Raw genomic sequence first — 21,986 nt, 5'->3', positions numbered from 1 at the left:
TCAGAGGTAGAGGAAGAAAGGTGTGTTGGAAAAGTTGTTAGCAAAAGAGAAGCAGGCGTTACTCCTTAACTTATGGCATTCCTAGGATCTCATGTCTAACTGAAAGTAGGGGACTAAGGACAACTATGAGTTCAAATCCTGTCTAAAAGTTATCTGCCCAAACAAATAGCAGGTGCAGCCTTAGAAAGGCCTTGCTATCCATTCGTTTGCAGGGAGTGTCTCTTAACAAACCGGAACATTTGAATAACATCACCATGACCCCCACAAAGCCCTAAAAAATCACAGTGGGTTTCTACTTCTTGTATTTCAGTATCATTTTTAACAACCCTTCCTTTTCTGTTTTCTGAAAAAAAAAAAACAAAAAACAAAACCAAACAGAAAAAACATACTCCAGAGGAGCCCTGGCTCAGAAAAGGCTCAGGTGCATTTCTAGTAAAAATCCCAAACCCCAAACCTCAAGAATACATAGATGTATCACTGGGGCCACAGTCTTTACTCATTAAATGTGGTGTGCAAAATTTCACCCCTTTGCATTTAAAAGAGAATTACAGAAAGCTCTGGACAAGTAGCAGCAGTGATGGTCTTTTCCCAGATTCAGGTTGGTTACCCCATATTCAAGACACACATTTTTCAGAGCAGTGAACCTGTTCAAATACTCCCATGCAAGGAGGGAATGAAACAGGACTAAGGCTCTCCACTACCTCCACCATATCCATGACACTAAGACACAGCACATGCAAAGACATGAGAAGTACAGAGCACAAATCACAGAATACAGTAATGCTGCAAGCAGATGCCACACATCAAACAAAGCTTCACAAGCTAAGAGCCAAAAACATCTTAATAAGCAATATTGCCCCAGGAGCTGGGTAACTGCGAGCTGCTGTGCCCAGCCCGGGGCACACTGTGACCCCATGGGCAGCAAGGTAGTGCACAATACACAGGCTGCTCCTGGAGCTGTGCTGCTCTCACTACACAGCAGGAAAAAATTCATTTTCTCTCAATTTGCACAAATACTCTGGACATCACAGAAAATGAAATTGCTAAACAGAGGAGAAGAGAAATCCCTTCACCCCTTTCAACAGTATAAAATCTACATATTCACTGCCCGTTTGATTCTCTTTAATATCACTAAATCTCTTCCTAAAAGTAATTGCTGAATGAATGCTAAATGTGTTATCTTAGCAACCTCTGGCAGGAGATGCTATTTGATTTTATCTCTGAGTTATAGATTGCAGCACATGAATATTGTTTACCTTTTAAGAAGCAACACCAGTGAAGCAAAGAATCAATCAAAAACAGATTTAAGGAATCACTCATTTCACGTAGAGGATTTGTGGCTGGATGAGAAGGCTAGACACCGAGCACCTGAACAGTGAGCTAACAGTACTGCAGATAAAAATCAACAAACAGATTAGATGTGATGTATCAAATTAGATGCTGTTAAAACATCAGCCTACTGTATATGTTATAATAGACCCAGGAAAAGGCAGTGGCCTGCTTACTTATTTCTCCACCTTCCCAAGTAGTTGTGCTGCTGAGCAGACACTGCAGCAGTGAGCATGGGGAAGAACAAGACAAAATAAAATCCACTGTTTCCTACATTGCTCTCTCCCACCAATTTATGACATTAAAAATGCTGTGTCCAGCTGCTACTGGAACTGAGTGAAACTGAAACAGGTGACTTCGGCACCCTTCAGTTTCAGATGACCCAACTTTTTTTGAGCACTTAAGGACCCCACTGGGAAGAGAGCTTTCCTGTTCCTCACTGGCTCATCTATCTTCCTTTCCCCACATCTCAACAGAACCAGGACCCTAAGAGGTGTCAGTGTAGTGGGCGGTTCACAGCCACTAACCTGCCCCCAGGAGTTGCACTTGGCAGGTCATTAGCCCATGACCTTTAAAGGTATTCACATTCTAGAACAGCAGAAGAGTGAGGAGAAGTGCTGGAACTGTGTTAGTCCAAATGGTTCCCTATCCCCAGCCCCTGGGAGCAGTCAGACAGCAGAATTCAGAAGCTGAGGCACAAACATGCATTTTCATCATTGGCAGTGGAGCAGCAAAAGCTCTGTGAAGAAGGCTCAAGCAGAAAACAGGATGCAGCACCCTTGTTTTTCTCACACAGATATTTAGCACTTTAAAATAGCTACAACCAACATGTGAAGTTACTCGGGCAGAGGTCTGCCGAGCTGGGGGAGGGAGAGAAAACATGCAGGACAGAGCAGGATGTGCAGCTGATTTTGCAGGTGTGGGCATGGAACAGAGAAGGAAAATGGAGGATCATTTTGCAGAGGATACCACATCAGCAAACTGAAAGTGGCCCTTGTTTAGTTTGTTACATTCCAATTAGTGCCAGGCAGAACTGCCCTCCCGGCTCCCTGAGGCAGCTCTTGCAGGACTCCCGCAGAAACGGCACAGCTTTGCTCAAGGACACGAGCACCTGTCTGGTACCTCTGTGCGGCAACGTTTGGATATTTGGGATGTGGACAATACCTGCTCAACTGCTACCAGCTCCTGGCCCAAAAAGGAGAGAAAAAAAAAGAATGAGATGATTTCCCAGTCCCTTCTCTCATGTTCTAGAATAACAAGGAGAGCCTGACATGACTAGGCCCTTCTCTTCTGCATGGCAAACTTCCCAGGGAAGGAGAATCTCCATGGGTGAAAAGGGTAGGGGCCCTGTGTGCATGAAAGCACTAAAATCAGGAGAGCAAAGTGATTTCCAGTCAGTGCAAGGCTGCAGCAAAGCAGAAACACCTTGCTATTCAAGCTGAAACTACGAGCAGTAGAATGCAGATTAACCACTTGGTTGCCGCTTACCATGCCAGGTACATTGGGCTAAAGGCACCTCCATCCAGTGCTGCCCGACGTGCCAGGTACATCCCATGATGTTCCATTGAAATCACAACAGGCCATCAATAGAACGTGGCTGCACGGATGCAGAATGGAGAACCAGCAGGGACGCTGTTAAATGCAATTAAAATACTGCAATCAAAATTGAAACGTACATTTTAAAACAGCCACCTGCCTTAAATATGTAACTGCTAGAACAACCTCCCCTCCACCCATCTCCCCACAACTGCTGAACTGCGATGGAAGCAGAACAGAAGGACTCTGCAAGTTTCTTACTGATGCTCCCTGACCACTTACATTCATGACTCTCAATGGCACTGAGCTTCAGGGGGACCAGTCCACATGTATCCAAAACCAGCAGATCCCAGGATGTCTGCACCAGCGTCCTTCTGCCCAGAAATTCAGGCAATGAAATATCACCACCATTTAGAAATGCCTCTACAACAAGAACAGCCTGGTGCCAGAGCTTCATGGTCTCATTCCCAACACGGTACAGGCAGCAGAAGAAACTCTTCAAAGCTGATGCACTGTGTTGTCCCCTGTCCCAGTTCCCAAGCTTTTGAAAATATCTTCTAGAGATGTTATGGCATTGAGCCAGGCTGGATACTTTGGTGCAAGATGGGAGAAGAAGATACTGTATACCTTCTCCTATTTATAATGATGCTTCACTGATAATTTAATCTCCATTCTTGGAGACTGGAGATCAAGTTGTTTCATGGTGAACTGCAGCTTGTATGAGCGTCGCAAAACTTAAGATCTGTAATTCCACCCTCCCCTGCCCAAAAGGAAAAAGCAAAGCCATCTTTTCCATGTCAGGGAAAGGCACATATCACAGATACCCTAGGTTTGACAAGCTGATTGTATCCTCTGCAGTGCATATCCTTCCCACGGAGTTCCTCTAATCAGCTCCAGCAGGATTATCATGGAGGACAGTCTCAGGATAGATGCTGCACAAGATGTACTCTCTACAAGTGGCGATGCTGTCCCAGTGAAAACAAACAAACAAAAAGCCCAAACCCACCAAAAGCCAGTACAGAAATAAGCCTGCAGCCTGGCAGAGATTTAACATAGGTTTTTAGACCCTCGTGGTGAAGTGAAACGTGCATAGCTCTTATCACATTGATGGCTGCATGTCTCCAGCTGTGTTTCTGGACATAGAAATCTTACATTTAAAAAGTGAGAATAGTATTGATTATCAACCTTAAAAGATAAAACGCCAGATGAAAAAGACCTATAATACTTAATGTTGTTGAATGAGAGAGCGTAAAGGAGGACACAGGCCTGAGAAATGGAACGGGTTGTGGTGAGAAGGACAGAGTATACCGAGATAGTTCATTCTTCCTGAACATCTGCTGGGCTCAGGCCCAGGACAGTGTTCCCATCATTCCCACCTGCACACTTATCCCACGACTCTGTAACTAAATCCCTTTCACACTGAACTAATAGGTCTTTTGTATTCAGATCACCCTGTTTTGACTGCTGTAGGCTGAAGATTTTTAAATCTTGTCAATACAATGAAGAAGTGAAATGTAAGCAACTGTTTGCCTACTGACCTGGGCTGTGCTGAGCCAAGAGCATTTGCTGAACTAGTCTGAACAGACCACTGCCAGCATGAACAGGCCAACCCACATTTAACTACCACACAACTTGAAGCATAATGGGCCAGAGCCCCAGGAATTTGGAGCTCCCCCCTCTCCAGAAGATCACGCTCTGCACTGCACTGGAGCAACCTGAACTCTGGCTGCATCTCCCAGCCTCACAACTCTGCAAAACCCTCAGCAATACCAACAATATTCAGTTTAACACAGGCTGAATGCTGTATAAAGGTATTTCTTGAACAGCAGCTCAAACACAAGGATTTTACACCCACATTAATCAATTTCCTTCTTACTGCTGTGCAGCAAGAGCTCTTCTCCATAGTTGTATTTCCCCTCTAGGGCAGTTTAGCAGAGAACTGCTTCAACCAAAGGTGTTTCCTACTGTTAAAATATCCCACTGCAGTCAGAAATGAAGCTTCCTGCCAATTCCTAAACAGAGTGCTTGTATATTATACATTTATTGTCACTGCTCACATGTAGGAGCCTAGGACTACCCAGACCTCTACTGGGAGGAGAAGAGGAAAGGCATGGACGATGCAGATCTTGTCAGCCAGAGTCAGGCACTAAAAATTCCTGCATATCTGCAGAGCACAGTTGATCTCAGGAACAGAGCAGTGGCACAAAACAAAGCTTCAGAAGCTCGTGACCACTTAGTGACCAGCAGTAGACTCTGGGCTCTTGTGCTGTTCCTACAGCTGAGCAAGCTCAGTTTCAGTTGTACCTGCACTGCAATTAGTAAAGGCAGCTCCAATGTCCAATGCTAATCTCATTTAATTCATTTATTTACTCCCTATTGCATGAAAATAACAACATATTGAATGATGTAGCTCAAAGGCCCCTTTGGTATGCAAAATTTCTGTTTCCCAGCTATCTTTGAGCCTGTACAGAAATCTCCCTTTACAGTGCAAGAATTTAGGACATGAGTAAAGGCTTGTTGCTACCTCCTGGCTAATCCTAGAGAGCGTCAGGCTTGGGCCCTGTCCTTCAGTAAGGTAGGCCACTTGGCAAGGGGTGCATGGGTGGCAACCGCATGCTGAGCATTGCTCTGAGGGCAGGAGCACACCCAGCACTGTGGAGAAGGAGGAATGTCATGACCCTCTTCCAACCAAGACTGTCCTACAGGACACTCCCAGCTGAAGCACTGCTTTAGGGCTCTGAGTCACCACAGGTACAAGCTGATAGCAGGTTGTGAAATGCAGTAATACGGGAGCGAATGCATGACCCTTTCAACTATCCCTGCAACTGGGGAGGGATCTCCAGGACAGGGATGAGGCAGGCAGCTGGAACTAGTGACTGTGACTCAGACTCCTTAGTTACATGTTTTGTTAGAGCAAACAAAGCCTCAGAGTACTAGGAAAAATGGGAGCAAGTTTGATAAAGATCCTCCCAATCGGCCTGTTTATTTTTATTTCTGGTGTGGACTCAGCAAACATTTCTGCAGAGAGAAGCAGTCTGCACAGGAGCATCTGCATACGTAATACTGCTAATATCATGAGCTTGCAATAGTTAACACCAAGTTTCCATGCTGAGGGGTATAATAACTGTCTTGGACCAAAATGTCACCTCTCTCACCATATGCCAGATACCAGTGAACACAAAACAAGCATTGGTGTCTTGTTTTTTTCCAATAAGAAAAAATCTCATTCCCTTCACCCGTATCTATAGATGCAGCAATGGTTCTTAATATAAATGATGCCTTAAATACAGCACTTTTAGCACTTTATCCACATATTTTTCTTTGCTTTTCCCCAAAAACTGACCATGTACTCAGGCCTGTACTTAGCAAAGAAATCTTTGGTTTTAAGTTTCACTGTGGTGAAGTCTTTCAAGCAAACCACTGTAAGAGTTGGTCCTGGCAGTATTAAGACTGTACTGCCTCCAAATCAGATGCTTAACTGATCACCCTGAACCCTTTGTATTTGGTTCTTTGCAGCCACCAAGAAGTCTCAGCACATCTGAGCCTGGCAAACGAGAGTAGGCCAGAAAGCCATTATTGCTTGTAAAAGCAGAATGCCTAACAGACTCAAAGTTTTGCAAACTGTCTGTGTTGCATCCAAATCTCTCCAAGCTGAAAATAACCTAATGGGAAAGCAGAGTTTACTCGCTTTCTGAATTCTTCATTTCTTTGGCTGCTTTTCCTCAACCCTTATTTCTTATTTTGACTGGTTTATTCCTCTATCTTCTTCAGTTGAGACTTCAAGCATTATTTAAACTCACCTCACAGCCTGCAAGGAGGTCACTCTATGTATGTTTTCAAAATCCACCTCTTCCCAGCAAGGCTCCCATCCTGCCAGCTTTATCCTGCAGCCCTGCACAGCAGTGGTCCAGGGCTGGAGATACCTTGGGCACATTTGGCCAGCCCTCCCTGATAGACAGCTTCTCAGCTTGGGGGATTACAGACCCAGGCACGTTATGAAAGGCAGCCCAACAAGGTCATGGGGTGTTGAAAACTTTGCTACAGTCCAAAGCACAGGATCTTCCTCCTTTCCTTCCCTACAAACTATTCTTGTTAAGGTCAAGGATTTCCTGGCAGTCCTCAAAGTACACAAATGATTGGCTTTTGTCATGAATTAAGACTTAAAACTTCTCTTCATTTTAAAAAAGTAGAAGGGGTGGAACAAGGCAAGGGGGTAAGGTACTTTTGCCTAAGATTTGGTTCTGAAAAAGGGATTGACAGCCTATGTATATGCTTTACCCTGTAATCTGAAAGCTTCTCAGGACAGGACCCTTAAAAGCATTTTATACTGAACCATATACACATCCCAGAGCAAGAGAACCGGCAGCTCCCCGCATCCGTTCCAGTCTGCTCAGCTTCTCCTAAATCAACACTGCCAGAAGGCAAGACAGCACTATAACAAATTAGCACCACTCACAATTTGTTGAAGTTGCTGTTGCATTGTTTGTTTATTTAAAACACGCGCAAGCACACACACACACACAAACCTCCCAAGCCTGCTCTCTGCTGCCATCCCCCAAACTCCAGATTTGTAGTCTCAGAGAGGCGAGCAAAGGCTGTGGATTAAACCCATGCAGAGCAACAGCCACTGTGCTGGGACTCTGCTTGGGTTTTCCTCTTTCAATACATGCAAAACCAAAGAATGCCCACATTATTCCAGCCTGGAACATCATGGTGTGGAAATCTTTATTTCAGCACCTGACTAGGGAAGTGTTGTTAAGAAAAAGAAAGAGCCACGGGCTTGAAAGGACCCAGCGCTAATAAAACTCTTAGTGCTAATGCTATTTATGAACATCCAAGGGATAATCTGCACCCCTTATCAGCCCACAAGATTATAAGATCTTTAAAATAGGAAACATGTCTTACTTCATAAAGTACTGTATAAGTTTACAAAGTGCAATATTAGTGGTAATAAATAATTGTCAAAGTCGAGCAGAGAGGTGGCTGTAAAACCTGAAGTAACATCACTGTTCCCATTTCATTCTGAGCCCTGGGCAGTAGCACTGTACATTCACTGGTTGTGCTGACTTGGTCTACTCTTATGCACCAATCTGGTTTTATTTTAAGAGATCATTTGGGAAATGTGCTATGCTTATACTCACAGTGGAGAAAATATTGTTTGATCATGAGGTGATCATGATGAGGGTGATTTTAAAGAGCTGCAGTAGATTCTTATCCTTCCACCAAACAGTCTAGTTTGCCAGCATGTGTCAGTGTGCCAGCAATGATTCCTCTACACAGCATTTCTATCTGTAGGCACTTATCACACACAGAGCACCTTACTATCGGAGCAGCTGCTCACCAGTTACATCATGTAGCCTACAGAGACAGCTTCTCTTTCATTTCTCTTGGTTTATATGACAATAAGCTCTAGCTACTACAGGCATAGTTTAGAGGACAGGAAAGTCAGCATCATCTACTCAAACCCTTACATGTTTTCATTCAGGTTTTTTTTTTTTTTCATTTTAGAGAAATTTTTTCTGTCTTGTGAATGCTCTTAATGTTTTCATTTCTGCCTGCTGACAGATAACTGCATCATCCAAAGCATCTCTGCTCGCCTGGGTTGAGCATGGCTTTGGTTTCTGGACAGGTGAACACCACAGAGACCACAGCTATCTCCACCAGTCTAACAACAATTAAGGAAATTAAGAGATTTTCTACTCAGAATGAGACCTTTGCATGGAATTCTGTTGGTGCCAAAACATCATCATTTTATTCTTCAGATAACCCATGATTTATCAAATGTTTAAATACTCAAGCTTAAGTATTTCAAAAGCTACTCACTTTACATTTGTCACCTAAGGAAATTACTAAGCAATTTGTGCATTTTTTCCCTGCCAGAAAAAAATGCTTCAAAGATCAGAGCAGAATGCATCACCCTCCTTCTTTCAGCATTATTAAAACCATCTCATTGGTAATTATTGTCCTCAAGATAGGTGTGGGGGAGTGAAAATCTGTAACAGATTCTATTTTTAGAAGATAACCTTGGGAAAAACAGGAGGTACCAGAGAAACAGGCATGAGGGGTGAAGTTATGACAGTACTGAAACTAGCAGGAGACACAGGTGTACCAGGTGTCTGTGCCAGAGAGCTCTGAGGAACACAAATGTGGCCACACCTCCTGCAAGATTTAGGCTTGGCTGGCAGGTTTCAGAGGCACTCAGAATTCACAGAGACAATTCACATATTTAAAAGTTTGAGCAAGAGTTAAAAAAAAAAACAAAACCAAAACCAAACCCACACTAAAAGGCTATTTTAAAAGTTTGCTGGATCACTTCCCATGGAGCTCTATCCTCTCAGCAAGGAAAGCAGCTAAAGGAAAAAAAAACCAAAAAAAAAAAACCACAAACCAAAAAGCCAAGCAGAACAAAAACCTAAAAACAGCTAGAGAGGCTGGAACTTCCCTAAAGCAGATGAAACAACACAGCAGTTTTATATCTACATAAATAGGATGAGAATATGGCCCATGGAGTAATACACATACAAACTTTGCTCACAGCTATAACAAACATTGATACCACAGCTCAGAGTGGAAGGAAAAAAGTAAAATTCTTCCAGCAGAGCCCACTGATATAACAGCATTGAGATGCCCAGAGGATGCAGAAACTACTCTCAGGATACTTTTGGACTAAAGCCTCTCTATTGGCAGTGTGCATTCCCAAACACCTGTATCTAGTATCCAGCTGCTTTCAGCCCCTGGCTGCACATTATTCAGCCCCATGCAGTTCTGTCATAGAGAAGGGCTGAATAAATTGTGGCATTGTTACACCACAGTGCAGGTGCTCAGAAACACCCACATCCTGAGGCTTGTGCCTCACCAGCCATAGGGATGTTCTGATGCCGTCCAGCTTTCTCTGACCCACCAAGTCAGTCCACCTTGGGTTAATCTATTCCCTTCTCCAGGCATTTTCTTGGCAGGCACTTCACTCAGAGAATACATTTTAACAGCAGGAAAACCATCTCAAAATCCCAAACCAAAGAAGTCAACACCTGTAAAGAACTTGAATAAGTCGCATAGGTGGCATCCTTCTTATCACAAGGTATCCTCCATCACAGATGCTAACATGGCTTTCACACACCTGCTTTCTCTGTAACCTCATGTAAGAAGCCTGACAGTAATCCCAAATCCCCAAACCCTTCCAGGAGCAGTCATTGCACACCCAGACCTACTCCAGACAATCAAAGTCTTATAACAGGGCATGTAATGTAAAAGCCCGTTTAATCTTGTGCAGGCAAGAAATAGCAGGGACTTGCCTGTTGAAAAATTAGAAGGTATATAGCAATTCATCAAATTGATTTAATAGAGCCAGCTGCACGTGTGAATGCTGGCCCCAGCAGAGACAGTCCCAACCCTATGCATTTGCTTACAAATAGGCAAGGTGCTTTGGCACAGCTACTGAATCCTTTTAAAAAGTTGGTTTTGACATGTTGGAAAAGGTCTTGGATTTTTCAGCTGCTCTCTAAGCAGAAGGCAATTCAGAGAACACACCCAAGACCTGCAGCAGACACCACTTTAAAATTTGTCTTCATTATGTTCTAATTTTTATACAACTTTCTAACATTTGCAATAGCCAGATAAAATTTTTCATGTTTCTAAAAACAGAGGAGAGGTCATGAAAGCACTGTTACACATCATTTTTTCTTTCTCTAGTGATAGTCAGAGTCCAGAGTCCTGACCCAGGGTTTCCACTTATATTTTCCCTGTGATTCTTAAGCCAGCAAACCAAATAGAGTTGTCAGGTTTGGTGAGTTTCAAAACAAAAGGTGTATTAGAAGGGGGATTATTTATTATCATATTATTTAAAGGATTTAGTGAGGAATCTAAAAATCTGTGCAAGGGTTTGTTGGAGGGCAATTAGGAAGAGAAGAGCCTGATAAAAACAACCCCATGCACTCCAATCATAGGGTTTTGTTCCTCTCCTCCACATAAAATCATAGAATCATTTAGGCTGGAGAAGACTGTAAAATCAAGTCCAATCATTAACCCATCACTGCCAAGTCCACCTCTAAACTCTGTCCCCAGGTTCCACATCTACGCATCCTTTGGTTAATCTCCAGGGATGGCAATTCCACCATTTCCTTGGGCAGCCTGTTCCAATGCTTGATGACCCTTTCCTTGAAATTCTCCCTAATATCCAACCTAAACCTCCCCTGGTGCAAAGCAAGGCCATTTGCTCTTGTCCTATTGCTTGTTACTTGGGAGAAGAGACCAACCCCCAGGTGGCTACAATTTCCTTTGAACCTTGTTGAACCTCACCCAAGCGGCCTCAGCCCAGGGATCCAGCCTGTCCAGATCCCTCTGCAGAACCTTCCTGCCCTCCAGCAGATCAACACTCCCACCCAACCTGGAGTCATCTGTGAGCTTACTGAGGGTGCCCTCGACTCCCTTGCCCAGATCTCTGATAAGGACATGCACACTAATGCCTTCTTGCCTTCCATGAGGGAAGCAAATCCAAAAGACTTGGAAAACACTGCACTGAGACACATGGTGGGGAGGTTCTGGGAAGCAAAGCAGCAGCTGAAGTTATATGGAAATAACAACAACATTCACAGAAGTTCCCCTTGGATACATGTCAGTGTGTGGGAATGAAGGATTGAGTATTTGCATTTCCCAGTCAGATGCCAAGATAGCAAAGCTGGCAGGCTAAGGTGTTGTGGCATTCCTTGAAGGGAGTCTCCAGCCATGAACACCGTGTGTACACAGCTCTTCTGCTTGGAAGTGTCTCTCTAATAGTGAGTATTTGGAATTTTTTAAAATGTGCTCCAGGTTAGTGCTTATAAAAGTAAAGCATTAACAGCTCCAGCATAGCACAGGCAGCTGGGCAAGCTCTGCTGGCAGATCCTTGCCAACACAACCCCAAATTAATCCTGTGCTGTGCTCCCAACCCACACACAGCAAGCAGGTAGTGCCATGGTGCCAACTGCTTCAGTCAGCACGTAAGAGCAAAGTGCCATGTTATTAGCTCTTCTAAAGACCACAGCAGAACATTTTGATCCCTGCATACAACAGACACCTGAATAATTAGAGTGTAGGGCTGAATCCTCTGGCAGACAGAGCTTTTAAAATAGGACGTAGCACTTCTGCATCATTGCCCTCTACAACAGATTTCAGTGCTTTTATGCTGCTTTTTTTAAGGCCAGCATTAACATTGCCAATGATACATTATTTACCAGGTGGAAAAAAAAAAACCCAAAGCAAACCACACAGAAATAGAGCCATCATTACAGAGGATGAGGCATCTTGATCTGTTTTAGAGCATCCAACTCAGAGCCACCACCAAAAAGGACAGGTCTTTCCCTCTTTCTGCATCAGCCCTGGTCTGGCTCAGCCTTACAGCCCCATGGTCTTCAGAGCAGCACAACAGAGCAAGCAGCAAAGCACAGCCAAGGATCAGGAACACTCTTGAACAAAGCTGGCTGTAAAGCCAAATCCCACGTGTCAGAGGTCACAGCAGTAACTGAGGATTGTGCTTCAACCCCCAAAATACCCTCTGCTATCCAGGAAGGCTCCTGGCAATAGGTGAAAGATGGTTGTGAGACAGAGGAACAATGAAGAAAAGGTTCTTGGAATTGCTGTTGACACTGTGTGATGTACACACAGTGAGAAGACAGAGCAGAGCAGCACTGGGACTGGGAGGAGCTTCAAGGGAATATTCCTCTGGGCCTTTAGGCCTGAAATCCTCCTCTCCAACACCCCAGTTTCCATAGTCAGAAGTGCAATCAATGCCTAACTACACAAGATGCTTCCACTTTGTAATGATCTTCATTTCTAGATGATTAATTGTTGTTGACTTCCTCCCTTGGAACTTTGTAACAGCCCAGCAAAGAATGAAAGTCTGGAGATTCTCCCCAAAGTCCCCCAGATGCATGAGAAACTGGAATCTGCTGCAGGGCTGCAGTACGTTGTCTCAGCAGATTCAGTGGGTAATGAGGTCTTCTGAAACAAAGTGTAATAAGTGTTTCTGCCTGGACTTGCCAAAAGACCTTAATGCAAATAGAACTGCAGGAAAATTAGGGTGGACTCTAGTGGCTGCCTCCCCCTCAGGGTTTTGGTTTTTCTGTTGGGTTGTTTTGTTTTTTTTCCCTTCAATCCTGATGAAATTCATTACAGTTGCATTTAAACTGAGGTTGTGATTTAAATTTCCCAAAGCAGGCAGGGCAGGTTTGATATATCAGAGTGTGTGTGCTTCCTGAGAACCAAGGTAGTTGCAGAGCCTTCCCCAAGGGGTGCCTGGTTGATCCCCTCACCCCCTTGACATGTTTGCTGTCACACAGGCCACTGGATTCCTGGCAAGTCGAGCAGGCTTGCTCCTTACAGCCAAGCAGCCCCACATTCAAACATGCCACTACTTTCCTTGAAGGTATTTACAGTTTACTTTTTAGTGCTACTTTAAGTTCAAAGGGGCTAGTAAAGCCCCATTAAGCCATTTACATCAAACTGGTTAGTTAATTATCCTGTTGCAGGCTTTAAATTAGCAATTTATAACCCTTTCCCTGGAGATGCCAGTATTTGGAAACAACTCAGCCAGGACATTTTGCAGGGTGCAGTTAAGGAACAAAAAGCAACACTAAACCAAACCACCTCCACCCCCCCCAAAAAAACCCAAACCAACCCAGAATAAATATCTTCAGTTTTTGATTGCACATCTGTTAACTTTGGGAGAATCCAATAGGAACAGAGGTGGGGGAGAGCCCACTGCTACCAGCTAGCAGGGATAGTGAGGCCCTGTCTACCTTAGGCTATGCAGCAAAATGTGATTTGCAGAGGCCCAAAGCCAGACTGGGAGGCACCACAGCTAAAGGGGGATGATTCTTTCCTTACAACAAGATATTCTGCTTCTCAGTAGCATAATCATAGGTATTTTTACATTCATATGTACAAAAATGTGTCTGCCCACAAGGGAAGAACACTATTTGAGGGTTTGAATCTGGTCAAACTGAACACCAGCATACAGCTGCAGCACTCTTTCATGTTAGGATAAAAAGATACATATTCATATCCCCTAGTCATAAGGGTCAATGATCCCATGGGCCAAGTGAGGCTGGAGCTGAGGGGTCTCCATTCCCAGGATCTTCTCCCCTGCCAACAGCCTTTAATTTCTGAGAAGGAGAGTCTGTTGTCCACTCAGGGACTGGTTATTCCAGTCCACCACATCAGAGTGCAAAGCTGCTACAGAAGAGAATTACTACCTTCCCCCCTAAATACCTGAGTGCCCAAACTAACCAGGTCCTAGAGCACAACACTCCTCTCACCCCCTCTTCCTTATTTCCACCAGCCATTACTTTAGTTCTACAAACAATTGGCATACTGGATGTTTACCTGAAAATCTTATTTAAAATAAAGATGGGAAGGAAAGACTGCCCAGTTGATACTATTTTCACACAATAGTCTATCAAGTGTAAGAGAAACCTTCGCCCCAAAACTGGAAGCTGTCCCAAACCAACAAGCACTTAACACCTCACCAAGAGCAGGAATCCATGGAAAGAAGGGCTGTGTGGAACAAGACTAAGGCAAACTAGGAGATTTCACATAAACATCAAAAAAATGCACATCAAATTTGAGAGAAAAATTCCATTCTACTTGAAAGACATGACAGGCAGATGGAATCAAGTCATATGACAGACCCTGCAATTTCTTTTTCCTTCATCTTAATACATCCCTTTTTCAATAGCAAAAAAAAAAAAAAAAAATCTTCTGCCAAACAAGTGTCAGATAAACTTTAAAAAGAGATATAAAAATCTAAGTAATTTAATTTCTTTATGCTATGCAACCATGAGATTTATTTTGCATTTACTTCTTCTTATGGAGAATAACCATTTCATAATAATTTTTGGGATGGGGGCAAATGGGAAGAAGAGAGGGAAATACATTCAGATTTCAAACAAAGCGACAAAATATTTTTGTACAAAATTTGTAAGATGGTATGACTTTTACGTGATTTATTGCTCTAAATTGCAAGACAGAGGCCTTATAATAAGAATACTGGTAAATACAACACAAAATCTAAATTATCTAAAGGACTGAAAAACCCAACCCCACACATAGATGACATTCTCTAAATTCTCTGCCCTTTCTTGGGAGCAGTTACACCCAAGCCATCACTCAGACCAGGGGCTGTTCTCTCCTGCAAACACCAGCCCGGCCTTTGAAACAGCCCGGTGCGAACAGGCTCCAGGACTGCATGAGGTTAGGGAATTATAAAATAATGTGAAACCAGGGAGAAAGAAGAAAGCAAAGCCCTCTTGAGAATAAAATGAGAGTCTTTCCTGTTCCACCAAAACCTTCCATTTCCAAGGCATGCAATACCCAGGCCTGTGCCTAGAACAGGTGTGTCTCCTTAAATACCTCACATGTCACACTTGTGTCTCATGGATACAGTCCTGCGGGATTATATTAGTACCAGTGCATACCAGCTGGAGCTACCCGCCGCGGTGTCCTGTGACTCCTCGCACGGGGGGAGCCGCTCTCGCTGCAGGCACGGCCCCTTTGCCACATGATCCCGGAGGGAGACAGACAGACAGACAGACAGACAGACAGACAGACAGCGGCCCTGCCACTGCAGCTTCCAAGCACTTGTGCTCCGGGGGCCGACCCAGCGCAGGGACAAGCGAGAGACCTCCTCCAGAGCAGGAAGGGGGCACTGCCGGGAGACAGGGAGAGGAAGGCTCCACGTATCCTTCTCTTTCCTCCTCTGCGCTTCTCACCAGCAAATTCTCAACCAATTTATGCCAAATAGACACGCTGAAGACCTCCTTTAAATAAAAAAAGAGGCACGGTTAACAGAGCAAAGTCCACTCAGCCATTCCCAAGCAGAAAATGCTGACGGGGCACAATGCAGGTATGGCTAAAGCAGGATGAAGGAAGAACAAAGGAGAGCAAGCCTCATACATCTTCAAGTCAGTGCAGAAAGAGCCCTTGGCAATTTCAACCTAATTCATCACTAACCTTGGAGCATGCTAGCTGCTCGCCTAAGCAGCTGAAAGAGATAGTAAGAAAATTTTTATGGCAGCAAACACATTAGTGACATTTTTTGTGCCATATCTTCATGAGTGGCACAGATAATACAAAGGGAAGAGCTATTTGGTTTTAGCTATAGCTCTGCATCACGATACAAAGGAATTCTTCGGCATGAAGAAGTGCCCCAATGCCATCCATCTCATGAAAGGGATCTTGTAGTACTGATCAGGGAGCCAGAGCACCAATGGGTGTGAGAAGCTGCTGAGCAGCACACAGGGGTTCAGAGGTGGAGCACCACAGGGCTCTCCTGGATCTCCTTCTTAATCCCCCTTAGCAGCACAAATGCCTTCATTTTCCACAGAAAATTATTGCAACAGCTTTTAGAAGAGAGAGTATGTGAGCAAAAGTGAATGGACCAGTCTCGATGAAAAGTCTAACTTATGAGGAATCTACCATATCCTTCAGTTATTACACTGTTTAATTAATTCAGATTTCCAGGTTTGAGCACACATCAGGTTTAGCTGGTCATCCCGACGGTAACTGGCTCTAGGCGTCACAATCAGCTGTTGGGGATGAAGGCAATGTCAATCTAAATGTTCTTCTCAAGTGCTTTTTCAGTCCACCTCTGCTTTATAACCCCTCAAGGACTGGGTGATAGAGAGGCTTCAATGAACCCAACTCATCAGTCCAGTGCAAGTTGGAAGCAAAGGGAAATTCTCACATACTTTACATCCTGTTCATCTCTTCATCTCACTGGCCATTTCTGTTCAAATAAATCCAGAATAAGGCCATTCCATGAGACTTCATTCTCAAACAAATGAGAAGGACCTCAAAGCTCCCCAAATCCATCTACCTCTACAAACACCTATTCTTCTTATTACTGGCATTTCTCAGTTTCAAGAGGCCTGAAGTCCATAGCCATAAAAATCAGCATTAACTGCCAGGTGAACTCTTACTACTTAGCCAATTATTTATTATGCTGGGTCCTTCACTACCAGGCAAACTTTGGTTGCAAATGCCAATCCATGTTCTCAGACACCAGGATTTAAATGCTGAACAGCCTCCTATAACCAAATTTTAGCATCTTTATGTTTTCTTTATTCTTTGCCAGCCACAGTGTTAGTGACTTCCTGGCCAGTTAGCAGCCAGCCTGGTAAGAGCTCTGAACTTCACACATTTGTCAGGAAATCTTGGAATACATACTGTCCTGTACAGCTCAAGCAACTTGAAACCAACTTGACAGAGCAGGTCTGGGTTCCCAAACAGACAGATGGAGGCCCAGCTGTATTTTGTAACTGTGCCACATACAAAATGTGCACTTCCAGGAACCTTGAGACTTGGTGACACACCTAATGCAGAAACAATTATTTAAGAAGTAATTTTTTTAAATCCCCACATTTAGTACAGGAGTGCAATCATTAACTTCATTTTTCCACAAACAAAAATTTTTCAGACTTTGAGAAAACCAGGCCTTCTTATAAGCAACCTCTGCATACACAGGGCTGTGTGTTCCCCTAGGGAAAGTCTGAATTTCTAGGTGAGAGCGAAACAAAACAACTCCTTTAAGTGGGAGTAGCTGAGAACAGAGCTGTCCACGCGCCTCTGTACAGGCCTCCATCCAAATGCTCAACTCCCACTCCTGTCAGTACTTGCAAGCCTTTAATCCAACTGAGGTTCTTCACCAACCTCCAGCTCTTTCATGACATGCCTGTCTTGGGGCATAAAATCCTAGAGAGTGCCCCCATAAATCAAACACATTTGTTATATAATTGAAAAGGTTTTAAAGGGGAAAATGGAAAAAAACTCCTACTGTCATTAAGAAGGAAATTAATGATCTAGGGAACAGCAGTGATTATCCAGATAGCTATTCTTTTTTATTGAGCAACCAGACTCATAATTAAGGTGGTTTTTTTTCTTAAAATAATATATAAATAAACTACTGGAAAGTTTTACACAACTTTAACCGGTGGAATTTCAGAGTTCAAATAAATTACAAGCTATTTCACTGTTGGACTGTCTGTCTCTAAGGCCATAATTAATTTTAATGTTCAAATTTGCAGTGCCAAACACATGACCAGGAGTGAAATAGGAATAACTTCTTCAGGGCTCTCTTGCAGTTTGTATCAACACCACAGAATACTGGAAAACAGGAGGCCAGGTGCACTTATGTTCAGAGATATCTTCACCCTCACATACTTTGAGAAGTATTTAAAGCATAAGAAATTCAAAATTCACTTGCCCCCGTTTGGGGGCAAGTGAGATGAGAGAGAGGAAGGGAAGGGAAAAAAAGAGACCAACTGTTCCATTCACATATGAACACACAGAGGGAGTTTCCTTTATCTGTGTATCAAACCATTGCAAATACAGGAAAAGCCATGGCAATGCCATGCCAGCAGCTAAATGTGCTTTTACTTATTTATTTATTTATTCAGATAGCATTCAATGGTAGAGGAGACTGTATTTAAATAAAAGTAATTGAAAGCTACCAATTTTAATCCTGTTCTACATTTACACTCTAGGTCATGAAGGATGAGCAGTGGCTGGTAACTACTAAGCCATACTGATTTGCAACTAAATATAATCTGCTCTCAATTTGGTATTATTTTTTGCTAACCGAAGCTGCACTATCTCCAGCTGAAACATTTATTCCATTTCACAGGTATTTATCCAGCTGACATTTTTCCTCCTTTTATTATTTTAATAAACAGCCAATGACTTTTATTAGACATTTTCTCATTTGAATCATAATGCCTGAAAATTCAAAAAATCACAATCCATTGAGAATTTTTAACTTCATTTTTGTATCTACCATACTACACATTTAAGTCCAAACATATTTAACATTTAAAACAAACTCTTTCATGAAGAAACATGAGCTGTAGCTGATGATTTAAAACTGAATTCATATTGCCATGTCCTTCAAAATCTAGAGCTACCAGCTGCTGGCCTCCCATTAGATCTAGTTCTTATTCACCAGCTTAGAAATGGAGAACAAGCATCCCAAATTTTTTAAGCTTTCACTGTTTTATCAATTGAAATCTTTTACTGATTAAATTTTAAAAAAAAATCTGCAAAAATGGCCTGAAGGTCTCCTTGCAAAGGCAGCTTCATCTGTCAGAATAAACTCTTGTTCCTCATGCACAGCAACAGACTTTCTGCAGCTGAGCATTCTGTCTTTCCTTAAACCTTTGGCAGAAGACAAGCAGTGCCTAAATAAAGATAGATCTAAGCTCATTACGATCTATGAAAATTGCTTAAGGCAACCATTGTAATTTCAAGTTTCTCTCCCTAGTTATTAAAAAGATTGTTCAATTCAGTAGCTTTTAGTTGTTACATCTACAGTGCATTTGATTTTGTGCGATATCCCACAAACTGCCATCAACTACTAAAACTAGCAAAAGCAAGAGGTGATGCATCCATTTCCTACAACATGCTTCCTTTTTCTTGGCATATGTACTGAGAGGCTGTGATTGCATCTGTCCACATTTTGTTTAGCAATTTGTATTAGAGAAAAACCTTATTTTCCAAAAACACTTAATACACGTGCCAAATTAAAAGATAAAGTTTAATTTGCTATCAGGAAGATGGCAGAGAAATAGAAGACAGACCTCCACCTGATCAAACACAATGTTACGTGCAAAGTGCAGAAGAAACAGGTTTTCATGGAACCTTCCCATGCTACTTTCAAATTCATGTCTGCCTTCATAATCCATGATATTTCTCAAACCATTTCTGCACTAAATTCCTTCTTTGTTTATTCCTTCCCAAGATAGCACTTCCATTTATAAAATTCCCACTTTAATTGTTAGCACAGACCTGTCAAGCTTAGGAAACCTGGAATGAAGTCTTTCCTTTTGCCAGCTGAATGGAGGAGGATGCTGTTCAAGCCCACCCATGGCCACATGTTAATCATCCAGCAATCTGGCTGAGGTGATTAAAGCAGGAAAAGTAGCACTGTATTGGACACAGGTCCATGGTCCTACATCATGCTGGACAGCTGTCATGTATGCGGTTTGGATGTTGAGAGAATCTCCCTGGATAATTTACCAGTATTGGTGGTTTCAAGTTGTGGCTAGATAGCAAATGCACAGAATGCACCATTCCGTTCTTACTGATTTTTGAAAAAAGAAACTCTGGATGCACAAAAGAAATAAAACCAATAAACCTTCTTTGCTCCTTGCTATAAACAGCCATTTTGCTGGAGAAGCAGCCAGGGGAAATAAAACTGCACATCCCTTCTTAAAAGAAAGATGACTTGGTAACTTGGAAGTAGTCTAGTAAGAACAGTTTCCCTTCCCTAATGAAGTTCCTTGTCCAGTATTAAAGGAAAGTAATCTTTCAGTAGCATTTCAGCCACCTCAAAGGGCAATTTAAAAATAATGTAGGTTTGTGATGTTTAAACAAGCTTTTCCATCAATTACTTAATAGCATCCAGAGGCTCCAAGTAAGAAACAGGACCCTTCATACCAAGCAATTTATAGTAGCAATACACTGAGTGAGGCAGAGGACTTGAAGGGAAGGAAAATGTTGGGGGCAAGGAGAGAGGGGAGGTAAAAACCACAAGTAAAATTACTAAGTATATCCAAAATCTAAAAACTGGAATAAAAGCCAGTGCCCTGCACCAAAGCCCCCTGGGGAGGAAAAAAAAAAAAAAAAAAAAAAAATTTCTTGCTTGCTCATTCCATCAGATCCAGAGATCCAGCAGCTTTCCTGCAGCCCGCTCTGGAGAGCTCCAGCCCTTTGCTACCCCTCTGGCAGCCTTGTGCCCTGGAGTACTCCAATGTGGCAGGTGATGACAGCTGACAGGTAAAAACTCATTTGCCCCAGGACTGCCTGGCATGTGAACTCACAAGGGCTCTGTGAGCTGGAAGAGAAATCTCCCAAGAGAAGAAGGAAACTCTTGCTATTTTGCCTAGAAAAGCCTCCTCCAGAGAGCTGAGCCATGCTGGAAGGTGGCGAGTGACGCCTGCGCTGCAGCCGCTCTCCTCCTCGGGGCAGGGGAATGCCACGCTGCAGCGAGCTCGCTGCTCCCAGGTTCACGTGGAAGCATTCCAAGCTACTCGGCTTCTGACAGCTCTCCAACTGCTCTTCTACGCAGTATTGCTTTACATTACATTGCTTTCCCTGCCAGGAGGCACTGCTGTATTACAGTACAGTCGTCTAGCAAAATGTAAAACTGATTTTTTCACCTCCCAAATACCAACCGACTATTGCTGCTGCAGTCACGACTACAAGCCCTCCTCTGTGTTACACTTCCCTGCTTTTGTGCACATACAAGGGATTTTAGTATCTTCTCTCCTCTTCAGCCCCCTTCCCAACTTTCTGCTTCCTCCCCTCCCTGTCGCGCTCCCCAGTCCTTTCTGCGGAGGGCAGCCATCCTCAGCTTCCAACCCAAGTTGTCACTACTACTCGAGTTAAACACGCCCAAGCCAGCTCATTAGGTGCAGTATCAGAGACTGTAACATCGAGAGGAGAAAGTGCGAAAGGTAACGGGAAACACTGTAGTTACAGCTTCGGCAACAAGCTTAGCTTCCTGTTAAAAAAGAGATGCAGGCTACTGAGGCATTTTATAACACGTACACATTTTTAGGCACTTGACTCCTAATTCTCTTCATTTCCGTGTGCTTTACATTACCTGTGGGCTGCAAGGCAAAAGTAGTTTCCCTCACTGCAGGGTAGCTGGTTTCCTTTCTAGTTTTGAACTATAAAAATAGCCATGCTATAAGAGCAAAGGTCTAGCTCTCTGTTCTTCAGCAGTAGCCAGAATAGGGCCAAAAAGAAAAAAAAAAAGTGAGGGATGGAAGAGAGGGAAGAAAAGCAATGACATAGAATACAGGCAGTCTTCTTCCTTCTTACACCCTGTGTAATTGTTAAAGATCTCCTGATCCAGAGGTTGCATCCAGGCCATCACTTTTAATAAGAACTTATCTGTCCTTCATCGATTTTTCAATCTGTTTAGACTTCTGCTATCCATAACACCCTGTGGCAATGAGTTTCACGTGGTAACTGCTGCTTGACAGAGTGCCTCCTCTTTGCCTGCTTTGAATCAATTTAGCAAACACAGGAGCTGTGAAGGATCACTCCCTACCCCCTTTCTCCACCATTCATGACAATACCACACATCT

At 43.2% G+C, this 21,986-nt stretch overlaps 1 protein-coding gene across 1 annotated transcript in view; it reads right to left on the bottom strand.

The window, feature by feature from the left end:
- HIC2 (HIC ZBTB transcriptional repressor 2) overlaps positions 1 to 21,986 on the bottom strand; it is a 41,987-nt gene that overhangs the window by 6,119 nt on the left and 13,882 nt on the right. The window contains exon 3 of the mRNA XM_069030730.1: positions 2,818 to 2,961. The gene's annotated coding sequence lies outside the window, so the exon portion shown is untranslated. The remainder of the gene's footprint in view (positions 1 to 2,817; positions 2,962 to 21,986) is intronic.

This window comes from Aphelocoma coerulescens, chromosome 15, assembly GCF_041296385.1.
Source record: "Aphelocoma coerulescens isolate FSJ_1873_10779 chromosome 15, UR_Acoe_1.0, whole genome shotgun sequence".
Classification (NCBI taxonomy): domain Eukaryota; kingdom Metazoa; phylum Chordata; class Aves; order Passeriformes; family Corvidae; genus Aphelocoma; species Aphelocoma coerulescens.
The sequence above is the reverse complement of the archived record's forward strand: the minus strand, read 5'-3'. Positions and strand labels throughout refer to the sequence as shown.